Source organism: Perca flavescens, chromosome 23, assembly GCF_004354835.1.
Source record: "Perca flavescens isolate YP-PL-M2 chromosome 23, PFLA_1.0, whole genome shotgun sequence".
Taxonomy (NCBI): domain Eukaryota; kingdom Metazoa; phylum Chordata; class Actinopteri; order Perciformes; family Percidae; genus Perca; species Perca flavescens.
The window spans coordinates 21,836,430-21,850,215 of NC_041353.1; the positions used below are offsets into that span (position 1 = coordinate 21,836,430).

Consider the following 13,786-nt stretch of genomic DNA (forward strand, 5'->3'; position numbering starts at 1 on the left):
TAACCCCAACCAATCGAGCTGCTTCGTAGGGCGGGTCTTGGCGTGGCCATAGTGGGATTCGTAATTTTGCTTCCCGGCAAAGGAAGTTGTCTCAGCGGTGGGGAGAAACCAAGGGGGTAAGCCTGCCTCCACAGAGCATAGCTCCTATGGCGCCATTTTGATGCTACCAAGCTCCCACCCGCCGTTAGCATTCCATTGACTGCCATTAATTTTGGCCCCACTTTGACAGCGAATAACATTACATCTGAAGTGTTTAAAGACTTCATTTGTTCATTGTTTATTTCTAAAGAAACACAATAATGTATAAAAGGTTCCATTACCTTGTACCTCACGTTATGGCCCCGTAGCAGATGTCATTGTAAAAATAGGCTAACGATTGTGTCATGACCACGTGACTTACTGTCGCACAGTAGAGGAATTACCGTATAGTACAGGAGAAGCTCGCAGGCAGTTTGGACTCACATTAGCTGTTTAAGTTTAATTATTAATGTTAACTAGCATTTTAGTTAGCAATAATTAGCCTGTGCCCATGTTATCTCCTTACATATACCTACGCTCTCCGTCTCTGTAAGATTGGGAATGATTGAGATTTCTCTTGGCACAGCTACCAGAAGACTTATAATAACTTTCAGACAGGTTGCTCGCGTCACATCTACGTCTTCAAGCTCAGTTGGAGGCTGCGCAGTAACGCTCAGCGCTCACCGGAAAAGTGCTTCTAATATCCTTCACTGGTCTCCCTCCATACCAACAGGATCTGTTGGTCCATTAATATATACTGTCTATAGGAGAAACAGAGGAATGCTGGGAGCACGGCAGTGCCTAGCCAGTGGCTTTGGTCGGAATCTGTGAGAAAATGCCCCTTTCATTTGAACATAAGAAATGCAAATAAAAAGAGAGTGAAATAAATAAATGTGGCATTATGAAATCAGAAGTCCACTGAAAAAGATTAATGCAGACTTATAATTAAAAATCACATGAAATAAATAAAATTTCATTTGAAAAACATCCCTTTAAAAATGTTTTTAAAAACTATTTATTTACTGAAATATATTGACGTATTTATACATTAATTTAGTAAATAATGTATTTATTTCCCGATGTATTTCATAGACATATTTATTTAATAGTGAATAAAATGGCATTCCAGACACCAATCACAAAACATGACAATTGTTTCAGGGGCGGGGTCTAATTTGGTTTACCCTTCTATTGGTCAGAAAAACTGCCAGCGATATTCTATCAGAAAAACTGGAGATTGAGCAGAGAGAGACATCTTAGATGCTATTGGCACTCAAAAATACAGACATTATAATATGAATGCTTAAAAGTTTAAATTAAAATTATAACAGTGGTTATCACTCATTCATTACTAAAACCCTACTGCTGAAGATGGACGACTTGAAGTAAGTAAATACTTTACTGTACTTCAAGTTACTGGTATGTGAGTGAGACAATGCTAGTTAAAAAGCTAGCAAGTTAGCTAGCTTGTTGAAATATTTGCTGTTTTCGTTCATATTTGTTTTTAAAAGGACATAGTAAAATCCAGTGGTTTACTAATGAGGAGCTCTTAGTAAAGATGAGGGCAGATGCTTTAAACAATAATTTAAACTAACTTTATCTTTGAAGTTTCTGGCCACGTAGGCAGGTGTTTCTAGTTAGCTTACCTAATTAGCTAGCCCCCGTCCCCCGTCACACGGACAGTGGGAAGAGATGTCACTTGACTATTTACACGGCGGCCATTTTGCTCTTACATAGTGCTCAGGGTGGGAACATATGTCAATGGGTGGGAACAATGGATGTATTTAAGAGAATCCAATGGTGGGAACCGGGTGGAAAGGAATCTCCCGGAAACGTCAGTCAGTCAGTCAGTCAGCTAGCTATGGTGAAGTGGTCCAAACATTATATTTGACTAACGTACGCTAACATTAGCTAACAAGTGCAGAGGGGTATTGCACAAAACCAGGATTAGGGATTAAACTGGGATTTTCCAGTTATCTCAGTGTTTCCTCTATGTTGATTTGACCGTGGTGGCTCCCCCAAGGCAACATTTCTGCCCCCCACGGTATCAGAAATAGGGCTGCATTGTTAGAGTTGGAGAACGTTTTATTATTAAGATAATGTAATTAATAGTGGGTTTATTGTTATTTGCTACAGAATGCTTAGCCTATACAGGGCTTGACATTAACTTTTTGAGGCACTTGTCCTTCGGACAAGTACATTTACGTTTCACTTGTCCATGAACAAAAGTCACTTGTCCGGGTAAAGATTCATCATTTTATAATTTCTTTTGTGTTTTGCTAATGCAGAATTTGAAGAAACCATTGAAAGCATCCAAACACTATCAACATTAATACAATTCAGTTTAAACAGTAGAAACAAATGTGTCCCAAGAATAGATTTCCCCTTCAACAAGAAAAAAGGATCTCCAGACTCATAATACAAAGTTATACTTTGCACACCGGTGTGCAGAAGTTAATATATTGAGATTCTAAGTGAATATTTTAAAGTTTCTCATTACTTTAAGATTCCTAGTCAATATTCTAAATTACTATGTCAATATATTGAGATATTCTGAGTTACTAAATCAATATATTGAGATACTGAACCAATATGTTGAGTTGCTAAGTCAATATATTACAATACTAAGCCAATATATTGAGATTAAGTCAATATTTTATAGTTTCTCATTACTTTGATATTCTTTATTTATATTCTGAGATACTGAGTCAATATATTGAGATACTAATTCAATATTTTGACCAGAGGTAGTGGTGACTTGAACTTGTACTATATCTAAAATAATTCTGTAGACATAACAATGGATTTTGCCACTAAATGTTGGGGTCAGCGTGTTATTTTTTTCTTTCTACAATTTCACTTACCAAGGGATCCTTTAAAAAGGTGTAGCTACTTTACAGTTGATTATTACCTGATATTTAATCCGCTACAAACGAGTAGCGGAGCAGCTAGTAACGTTACGAGGCAGAGAGCCAGCCGTCAAGAGTCAAATTAACTTCATGCTTCATCCGCACAAAGCACACTTCTATCGCCACGAGTGACAGCTTTATTCGGCTCGTTTTCTGTGAACGATGTGGGGACGGGGTAACGTTAAAGCGTAGTTAGCATGCTAACGTTAAATAAACTAACACCGGCTGCCTGGCTTGCTGGTTCCGCGGTGCTTTCTTGCTGTATCGCTTACAGAGAATGAGCTGAACAGTGGGCTGGGTCTAACGTCAGCGGTCCGCTCTCCCGCTGCTGCTGGGTCTAACGTTAGTTAATGTATTTGTTTCAAATCGGTAAAGTAAAATCTGTAACATAAACGGAATGAGTGGCACATAATAACGTATATAATGCTTCATCCACACAAAGCACATTGCTATCGCCACGAGTGACTTCTGTTTTCAGCTTTTTTTCTGTGAACGATGTAGCGAGGAGGTAACGTTAAGGTGGAGTTAGCAAGCTAACACCGGCTAGCTCGCCGTGCTTTCATGCTGCTTCGCTTTCGGAGAATGCGCTGAACAGCGGGCTGGGTCTAACGTTAGCGGCCCGCCGACCCGCTGCCCGGGATTGTGGGGTAAAATATGTATTTGTTTCAATTCTGTAACATTGACGAAATGAGTGGCATTTTGTTTTGTTTGAGTTTTAACTTGTCCAGTGGGGCAAGTACATTTCTCTTCCACTTGTCCTACAAAAAATCCACTTGTCCCGGACAAGCGGACAAGCCTTAATGTCGAGCCCTGCTATATGTCAAGCTCAAAGTTGGCCTATATAGTAACTTAAAAAATATAGTTCAATCACAACTGAAAATATGCCTCATTGTGTTTGTGAATAGAGGTGAATAAAAAAAAAAATTCTAAAGGAAACACTGTGAATTTATAGCCTTAACTTGGTTGCACAAAAGCAGAGGCACCTAAGTTATCATGGAGATTTATTCTGTGCACCTAGCCTGACCCGGCTAACAGCCAGGATTTATTAATGCTGGAGCCTTTTCTGTTCACCCAGCAGTGGTTTTACCTTATTTGTATTAGCCTGCATTAAAATACATGCAGGTGCATATTGCTGTTCAGTTAAGCACTGTTATTATTTAAAGTTGTGACCATTATTTATTTTTTTTTTACAATTATTCATGTGACAGTTGCTATATTGCTGGATGAAAACTGCTGTTCATATTGTTGTTAGAAGTTTGATGAATAGATTATGGCAGTTGTTGAGATAATTAGAAAAGGCTGATACAGTTGCAAATGTGTTTTAAATATAGTCAGCGGTGAGAGGATAATATATAAAGTGCTGTACACATGTTAGTGGTTCCAACAATGGCAGATTGGTCAGAGAACAATACACCTTTTAATTATTTTTGTTGATTTATTTCTTTTTGTATTCTTTAACAAAGGATCATGTATGTTCCTCTTCCATGTGCATTTAATTTGACATTATTAGCACACAATGTGTGTTCTCTCCAGTGTACTGCAATTTGGGAGGATTGTACAATTATAAAAAGCTATCCTAATTGTACAATCCTGCTTAATTATAGTCTTAGTTCACTGGACCAGGCAGTAACTATAGTTGAGGCTACTCAATGAAACAACAGGGAGAGGACACCCCAATGGTTTTTGACCTTATATTTTCCTGGGGGAAAATAAATGAATACACTTTGTTACAGTCATTGTTTACAGTGTGCATTAAATGTATCACTTAATTATCTTCATAGTTTCTAGATTTCAGATTCTAATTTCGTCAGTGACTTTTCTATGACCATATATAGGCCTACGAGGAAGCAAAGCATATAATATGTAAAGAAAAAAATACAGTGAGAAAAAGCGTGGCAGATAATAGCGGACCGACTGAATGATATATCTAAAAATATACATTTATGAACTACTGCTCTTAAATGAAACCATTCAAAGAGTTAAGCTAATTTTTTCCACAAACAAACTGTTGTACACTTTGCCTGAAAAGCGAGCAGTGGAAGTTAATGTTACTTAGGTTACTTACTTGTTATGTTTTAGCCCATACGAGAGAGAGGGAGAGAGATATTTACGCATCATAGACCTATTTTAGCATTGAAAGTCTTCTCCTCACTTTTAAGGCAAAGAGTACAACTGTTCATTTGTGCAAATAATTAGCCTTGAATGGTATGTTTATGATGGGTTCAATTCAGAGCAGTGGTCAGTAAATGTACTGTATATTTTTAGGCTGTTTACGCATTCAGTTGGTCTGCGATCGTCTGCCACGCCTTCTCTTGCTGGTTACATTGGCCGTGTTTCTTTTTCTTTTACAAATAATGTGTTTCACGTTATCATACTTCCACAAGAAGCTGATGCTCACTCTGTGTAAAGTATGCACAATACGTATTCTCCATTTTAATATCAGTAAATACATAAATCAGGACTTCTGATTTGTCATAGTAGAAAGAGCACAGGTGTAGCTAATAACATTAATGATGCTGTGCTTTCAGTATCCCAATAAGATGGTGAGCCAGTAAGCAGTCGTCGTTAAAAATTTATTAATTACACCTGTGATTTCCTGCCATGGCATGTGTAAAAGGCCTTTTATGAAATGACTTGTTGCTGTTGAGTTTTTTTAGCTCACACAAGCATTTTGCTTTGGTTTGCAGGTTGGTTTCACTACAGTATGAGAATGAGACATCTGACATAGGAGAGGAGACAAGTCAGTTGGTCTCAGCAACCCGGGAAGCAGCGTATATTTTTTCTCAAGCTGAAGAAGTAAGACACTCCTTACAGTCTCTTCTAAGTTCTCGCTGTTTTCCTGAAATTACACATGAAACACTAGATGGAACTACATTCAGCTGGTACGATTTTAAAAAGATGGCATTAAAATGCTATACCAAGAGAAAATAGCTCAGATAACTATAATATTTCCTCCTGCTTGAGTGCATTTCATTTCTCATAAAATGTCTGCATCACCGATTCTTTTTAATATTTAACTGTGCATTGTTCATATCAAAGTATAGATCAAGTAGGTAGGTAATGGAAATCCGGACATACGGCGGAATTTCCGGCGACAACGGGCCAATCCCGGAAGTGAAAGGTCGAGGATATAGACTAACTTGTAAAATGTTGCTCCATAACACTACTAGTGGTCAAAAGTTGTTGGCTACTGCTCTGATTGGCAGCCAGTGATTTTAACAAGTCGATTGTCTATAGCCCTGTTTGGACCACTGGAACAGAACCTTTTCTTCTTTGGACCCAGTTTTGATTTTGTTGTTTTTTTCCTGTAAAAAAGCCTTACTTACTTTTAATTGTTGATGGGCCATAAACTATTGAGATTAAGTTTGAGAAGCTGCACATGCAAATCTTCAAGAATCTTACATACCCACATTGTAATAAACTGGCATCATCACCTAATTTGCCTTCTCATCACAGTAAAACAACAAAAACAAGCTTAAATGTGCCTGAAAGTTTTTAAAATGTTTCTGCATTTAGACACTTAAGTTCCTGGATCTTTTGTTGAAAAGGCCTGTAGTCATGGGTTTGTTTTACTGTTGGAAGTAGCTTGACTAATAAATGTACTTTTCATGGTTATTACTTCCCGCCTCAAAGTGCTAAAATCACCAGAAATATGAGGACCTGACACCATCCCACAAACCTGACCTCAGCACCGTAGAACAGCATTTGCTCGGATAACACAAACCATCCTCAAAAATGTTGTTGTTGTTGTTGTTGTTGTTGTTGTTGTTGTTGTTGTTGTTGTTTTTTGGCCGCTGCCTTGTAGTGTGGCCTGGCCGACTATCACTACCGCTCACTGTCCTTTCTCCAGACGATCTGCTCGCTTGCACTTTTCCATGGCTGACGGTTTCTATGGCAACAAAAGGCGAGGAAGAGGAGGCTGGGGCATGACAGAGCACTGTTAAGCAGACAACACATTTGCGCCTGGGATCCTCATGAGGTAGGAGAATACCCACAGGGAAGAGAGCAAAAAAACAGGGAGTGAGGTGAGAAGTGGAAGTTCTACAGAAACAAAGCTGCACCGGTAAATGACTCAGGCTTATTGTTAGCTCTGTGCTGTGTAACTTTGTCAAGATGATGCAATATCAGTTATATCTGGTTGGTCTTTGAATTTATCCTCCATCATACAGTATGACACATCAGTGGGACATTTTACACTATTACTGGGAAATATAAATAGATTCACCTCACAAACCCGCTAACAAATCTGTCAGTCAGCAAATCAGTTAATCACTGTGGCTCGAACACTCCTATTAAATTTTAAGTCTTTTTTTTATTCTATTTTGTTTAATTGTCAAAGGGAGGCAGATAGACTGAAAACTACAGAGCCCATCATAATAATGGCCCACTTTTGATAATAAGTGTGCACAAAGTAGTAATTTTGATCCCTCAAATGAGCCTTTTGTGCTGTCAAATTAAATGACTAGGTCCCTTTAAATTACTCATTCCTTTAAGCAAATGGCATCAAGTTATTGTAGCATTAGGAGCTGAAGTTACTGGTTGTTGTAGTCTGGTGAGGTGGAGTGCCCACACTGTTAGTTAATTGTGTGAAGACATTGTATTCATCCCTTTTGTTCTTGTGCCTTAGTGTTTTCGTTCTCATGCAGTTTTGTTCTTTAAGCCTTAGTTTTTGCCATGCAAAAGCTTGGCTTATTGGCTTCACAGGGTTTTAATTTGCTATAAGTTGCTGCTAGCAGGTGCAGCTAGGTCATTTTATTTTTTTTTTTTAACCGTATACAGCGTTTCCCTAGGAAATTTAGCGGGTTAGCTGATAGGGCTAGTGCCCGCTCCTCATTTTCACACTGCGCTCTGGGGTAATGTCATTTCACCACGTCAAGTCCTCCTGTTTACTCGGTGAAGATACAGCATAGCACTGTATCAATACATGGACGCCAAGTATCGATCTTTCTTTATATAAATTGCACATGAGAATTTAACTTTTTGCCTAACTTTCTTTTTATTAATTAAAATTATTAAATAAAATTGAAGTGAGATGAACAAACAAATGCATCTTTTTAGATAAAACAGATGCTGACAAAGTTTGCCTTTGATGACATAATTTGAAGTTGGAAAAAAAGGTAATAAATTGCAATTTTGCAGAATATCGCAACATGTTTAAAATCGCAATAATATCGTATCGTGACATAAGTATCATGATAATATATGGTATCGTGGGGCCTCTGGGGATTCCCACCACGATTAAACTTACCAACAGTAGTGTTATAGTGTGTGTGGGGTAAGCACACACTTCCAACCCCCCTCTAGGCCTCCATGTCGGGCTCTGAAGAGCTTTTACATGAACAGGAAGTGAGGGCAACATGTGACAGCCATCGACAGCTGTAGAGAGCAGAGCTGAACACTTTAGAATTAGATCAGAGTGAGCCAACACACACTCCTACTTGTATAGGGACAAGTACACAGAGAAGAAAGGAAGCAGAAGGCCAGTTAGAGCCATTTCCTCTCCTGCTGAGTGGGCTAATTGGAAGTAAAGTTGTTAATCTGCTCCCCAGCTCTGGTTTCACCCTCTATAAACAGTCGTGTGTGTGTGTGTGTGTGTGTGTGTGTGTGTGTGTGTGTGTGCATGTGTTCAAACGTTTTGTATTTCCACTACAGCTGTCTCTGTCCATCAATACCAACCAGGCGTTTGTGTTGGCTGAAGCTTGCAGTGTTTGACAGGTAGAGAAGGGGGAGGAGGAGGGAGGAAAAGGGCAGATCTGAGGAACCCATCTGCAGCCTGAACAGTCAGCGAGAATATAACCTCGGGGTGCTGGAACACAGGTTATAGCACTTTGCGAGCAGTCACGAATACAGCTTGATACATCATAGATAAGAGTGAACATCACAAAGGCCGTTGCCGGCACTTAGTTCTGGCTGTCAGACGGCAGAGATCTGTTTTAAAGGCCCTCTTCAGGGATCCTATTGAAAGATCTATCACTTAGTTACTGTTATCTGTGCAGTGGTCAGCCGAGGCCTTGCTCCGGTCGATATTTCACCACAGTACTACATGGAGCAAAGCGGGCTGTGTGGAGTCAAGCCGCCTACTGTAATAAAGAAGCAGCTTGTCCATGCTTTCATCTTAGCTTTTGTCAAATGTGATTGTGATCAGAATCAGGCTGGTGCACATTGAGAGGATGAAGAGCTGGAGATGGCAGGAGAGGACAGCAGTATAACCTGGGTACTGATAGTAAGACTAGTTTTTGGGACCTACCATCATCCTTGTGTGACTAGAGTAGAAAATAAGCCAGGTAGTATGGCATTTGGATTTTTACAGTTACGTTGTACTGTCCATGCACTATGCATCTTTGCCTCAGTTTGCACACCACTGTCTTTGCCATTGCACTGCGTCTAAAATATACCTCACCTAACAAGTATTGTGTGTGTGTGTGTGTGTGCACTGTAGTTTATTTTGGCTTAAGCCCATATACACCGTCCTACTGCTTGAAATACTCACTACAGCGCAGTGTATTGATCCACTGCTGAAAATAGTCCCCAGAAAATGCACTTTGTACTTTGTAACTGTTGTGACCAGTTTTTAGTAGGAACCAGTATGAGTACCACAGAGATATTAGAGAAATCGGAAAGGATCGAGGTGTCTTTTAAAGGGATCTGTTGATTATAGGAACTGTCACAAAGTGCAGAGCAGCAGCCTTGAAATTAGCATAGAAAATCTGTTGTCCAAAATTGACTTTGCGTTTACTTTTGCAGAGTGATAGCGGAAGAAAAAAAAAGCCTGTAAAACCCAGCGTTAGAACGTTAGAGTAGAGTACTCTCTGTCCCTCTTTCTCTCTTGGCCGAGACACACACACGTGTCAGCAGCGTGGCTGTGTGTGAGTGTAGTACATGACCTCTTGCAACATTTGTGCAGAGAGTAACATCAGTGGTTATATGATATACAGTATATAAGTATATATATGTAGTGTATACTTTTTTAAAAACATTTTTAAAGTTTTTTTTGTGCTTTTCTGCCTTTAATTGATAGGAAAGCTAGGCGAGAAAGTGGGAAGACATGCAGGAAACTGTCACAGGTCAGTCTCGAACCCCAGACTTCTGCATCGAGGCATAAACCTCTCAGTATACGTGCGCCTCCTCTACCCACTGAGCCATCCTGGCCACAATATCGTGTATACTTACCCACACACACTTTTGTTTTACATTAGAAAATAAGTTAAACCATGACCAACACCAGACCTTACAGTAGAACAGAAAAAGAAGAAAATAGAAAGAAAGAAAGAAAGAAAGAAAGAATAGAAATAACTTGAAGGAATATTGTCAGGAGATTATTTGAAATGATACTAAGAACAAGAATGTGTGTGTGAGTCCTTTGTTATCAGTGCTGACTCCTTCACAGTACTGTTTGAATGAGACACATTTCCCCAGAATGGATAGACAGAAACATGGAAACGCTGAGTGTGCTGCACGGTGACGATGAAGGCTCTGACTCACTAGAGCAGTCAGGCAACGCTCCTTTGATCACTCAGGAAGTACTGAGGCCTACAGTTACTTTATCACCCTCATTAGTTTCTTATCGGACACACAGCAGCAATAAATCCACCATTTCCCCCGCAGCAGAATTACAGGGAAGGCGATGACTTATGAGGATGTGGTCACTGCTGTGACAAATTCCTCTGAGGGGAGAAATGTTTTCTGATTGACTTTAGTGGACAGGGATGGTCTGGCTATCAGTTTGGCCTCAGTGAGGAGCGGGCGTCTGTGGAAGCCTGCTCAGGGTCAAAGGTCAACTTGAGAGCATAAGGAGGTGACAAGGACAGATGCTAGGCTCATACAGTACTGTATGTGATGTGTGATGTGACAGACATGCAGACCAAAAAATCCACCGGCAGCTGCACACACTTTAAAGCTTGATTTCTGTGGAAAGACTAAGAAAGGCGATATTCCTGATACAGGAAAATAAAACTATGGGCCCTATCTTGCACTCAGCGCAATTGCCTTTGTACACCGACGCATGTATCATTCCTATTTTGCACCCGACACAGAGCAGACTTTTCCCCCCACAGACGCACGTCGGTAAATTAGGGAATGTATTTGCGCTCCCGGGGGTGGTTCAGCGAAAAGAGGAGGCGTGTTCCGGCGCAAACGTTACCTGGTGCTATTTTGCAGTTTCAGAAAACAATTCCACCACAGACCAGGAAAAACCTGGTCTAAAGTCAGTGGTGCTAGTCTAAAGTGAGTGGGGCGTTATTCAGATGCTATTTCAGAGGTGCATGCTTGGCCATAACGCGCATACACTTCTCTCATCTAAACGGACGCAGTTCCCATTTTTGCAAACCATACATAATTACAAAGGGAAATATTACTGAAAATGCGCTTCAGGTGTTTGGATAGGTCAGGAGGCACTTTACAGTACAGTCCTCAAAAAGTCGCAGCATTCTTTGTGGCTTGTTGTGTTTTACACAACATTTCCATGAATCATGGATGTGTTGATGATATAAATGAGGAAATATTAGAGGACTTAAGGAGACGTGATATTGAACTACAGCGGGATCTGGTCCGGGAGTGGCAATGCGCGATGTGCTCCTGGTGGAGCGGGTGGACGGAGATGGAGTGGGGGGGGAGACAAAGGGGCAACAGGAGCAGGTGGTGCGTTTGGAGGCCCACGCTCCATGGCTGCAGCAATCCTCTCCAGACTTGAGGAGATGTCCCCAAGAGGCCGCAGCAACATCGCCACCCGGCCAAGACGGGCATTTATTACTTTGTCGCATCTCGTGCGCCAGGCAAGTCCGATGTTATAATAGCAATCCGCCATGGAACAAGCGTGCCTGCTCTTAAAGGGAATGTGAGATAACACTCTGATTGGTTTATTGCACATTACGCCCAAACCACACCTAGCTACTTCAGACCAACCCATTTAGATTTGCGCCGGGCGCAAGACTCATTTATCCCGCCGGTATAATAGCAACAGCGGCCGAGATCCGCCCACAAAGCCACTTGCATTTTGCGTTTCATACTTGCGTTTGAGATTGTTAAAATAGGGCCCTATGTTTTATTTTTGTAACTCCAGGGAGCAATGTACTGTTGTGGACGGGGCAGCAGCTAAACATCTTTTAGCCACTTACTGTTTAAGTTTATGCGGGGGGAAATGAAGCAGTTATCTATGCTCTCTTCAAAGCCACCAGACTCCTTTTAACAAAAAAGTTTGTTTTTTTCCTTCATTTTAACCTTGTAGAACACAGGAGTTGCTGGTGTGTCTCGATCGGTTCGGTAGTTTCTAACCCTTTTAAAATACCAGAGTCACACACAAAGAACAACGCTTGACTTATACCTGGATGCTCATATTCAAATTAAGCATATATTAATTCATATGAAACTGATTGTCCATAAGTTTCTGTATACTTTGCAAATGTTCAAGTGGCACTCCAGTGATTTTACATCTAAAAGACAATTACAGAAAGTACTACACACAGGTATAAGCTCTGCTCTGGCTTTAAAGTAGCTTTGTCAAGCCTGAAAAACAATAAATGACTAAAGTAATGTCCGCTTGGGCTTGGAGACTACAAAGTTAGAACAGTAAGGAAAGTGTAGAATTCAGTGTTTATGGAGCTTGACCTATACTAGAGACTTTAAAATAATTTTTAAGCTTCGCTTCAGGACCCGAACCTCCGATGGCGCCATTTTGTTGCTACAAAGCGATCACCTCTTGTTAGCATTACACTGACCGCCATTTGTTTTTACGTCACTTGACTGCGAATAACTTTACATCTGAAGCGTTTAAAGACTCTATTTGTCCATTGTTTATTTCTAAAGAAACACGACAATGTATAAAAGGCTTCATTACCTTGTACCTCACGTTATAGCTCCGTAGCAGACGTTTTTGTAAAAATAAGTTAACGATTGTGTCATAACCAAGTGACTTACTGTCGCACAGTAGAGGAATTACCGTATAGTACAGGAGAAGCTCGCAGGCAGTTTCGACTTAAATTAGCTGTTTAGGTTTAATTACTAATGTTAACTAGCATGTTAGTTAGCAATAATTAGCCTGTGTCTATGTTATCTCCTTACATATACCTACACTCTCCGTCTCTGTAAGATTGGGAATGATTGAGATTTCTCTTGGCACAGCTACCAGAAGACTTCCAACTTTCAGACACGTTGCTCACGTCACATTTACGTTGTCTCTCTCAGTTGGAGGCTGCTCAGTAAAGCAAGAGATCACCGGAAAAGTGCTTCTAATAGCCTTCACTGGTCTCCGTCCAGAGCAACGGGGTCTATTGGTCCATTATATACTGTCTATGGATATTCAGACCAGACTGTCATGGCGGCTTGTTCAGAATACGATCTCATATTGTACTAAAATAGTTCACTGAAACGTGTTTCTGAAAACATTTTAAGCGAGAAATAGTCCATGCAGTTGCTGAATCTGTCTTCATTTCAGATCAACAAAGTTTAAAAGATTTTCATCAGATTTTGAGAGACTGTAGTCACCTCATTCCGCTCGTCATTTCCGGGTGAGTCCCGACGGCCCTGCCGCCGACTGAACATGTCAGGTCGGCCAAAATGAACGCCGACAGCCCCCCAGACGGACGACAACACGGGACACACCGAACCGATTTGAGTCACTGACGTCGCCAGACTGTCCCACGGCCGATAATCAGCCTGATGTGTCACGGCCTTAAAGTATATTGGGATACTGTGAGACAGACTGTTGCATTTAGCACACACATATAAAACATGTTCAACCACAATGTGCAATACACGTGCACCCCAGAGTTTCTGTTAAGGAGGGGTTTGGGTCCTAAAAAAGATGCTAACCTTAAAAGAAATCTATGTGTCTGGTATTAATGGTTTCAGTGTCCAATGAAATC

The 13,786-nt window shown here is 40.5% G+C and overlaps 1 long non-coding RNA gene across 1 annotated transcript; it reads left to right on the plus strand.

Annotated features, from left to right (window-relative positions):
- The first annotated feature begins 1,262 nt into the window (after nucleotides 1-1,262).
- Nucleotides 1,263-6,897, plus strand: LOC114550367 (uncharacterized). The gene is made up of 3 exons (XR_003691688.1): nucleotides 1,263-1,403; nucleotides 5,615-5,723; nucleotides 6,778-6,897. It is a non-coding gene; the product is annotated as an uncharacterized LOC114550367 (long non-coding RNA).
- Nucleotides 6,898-13,786: the final 6,889 nt, after the last annotated feature.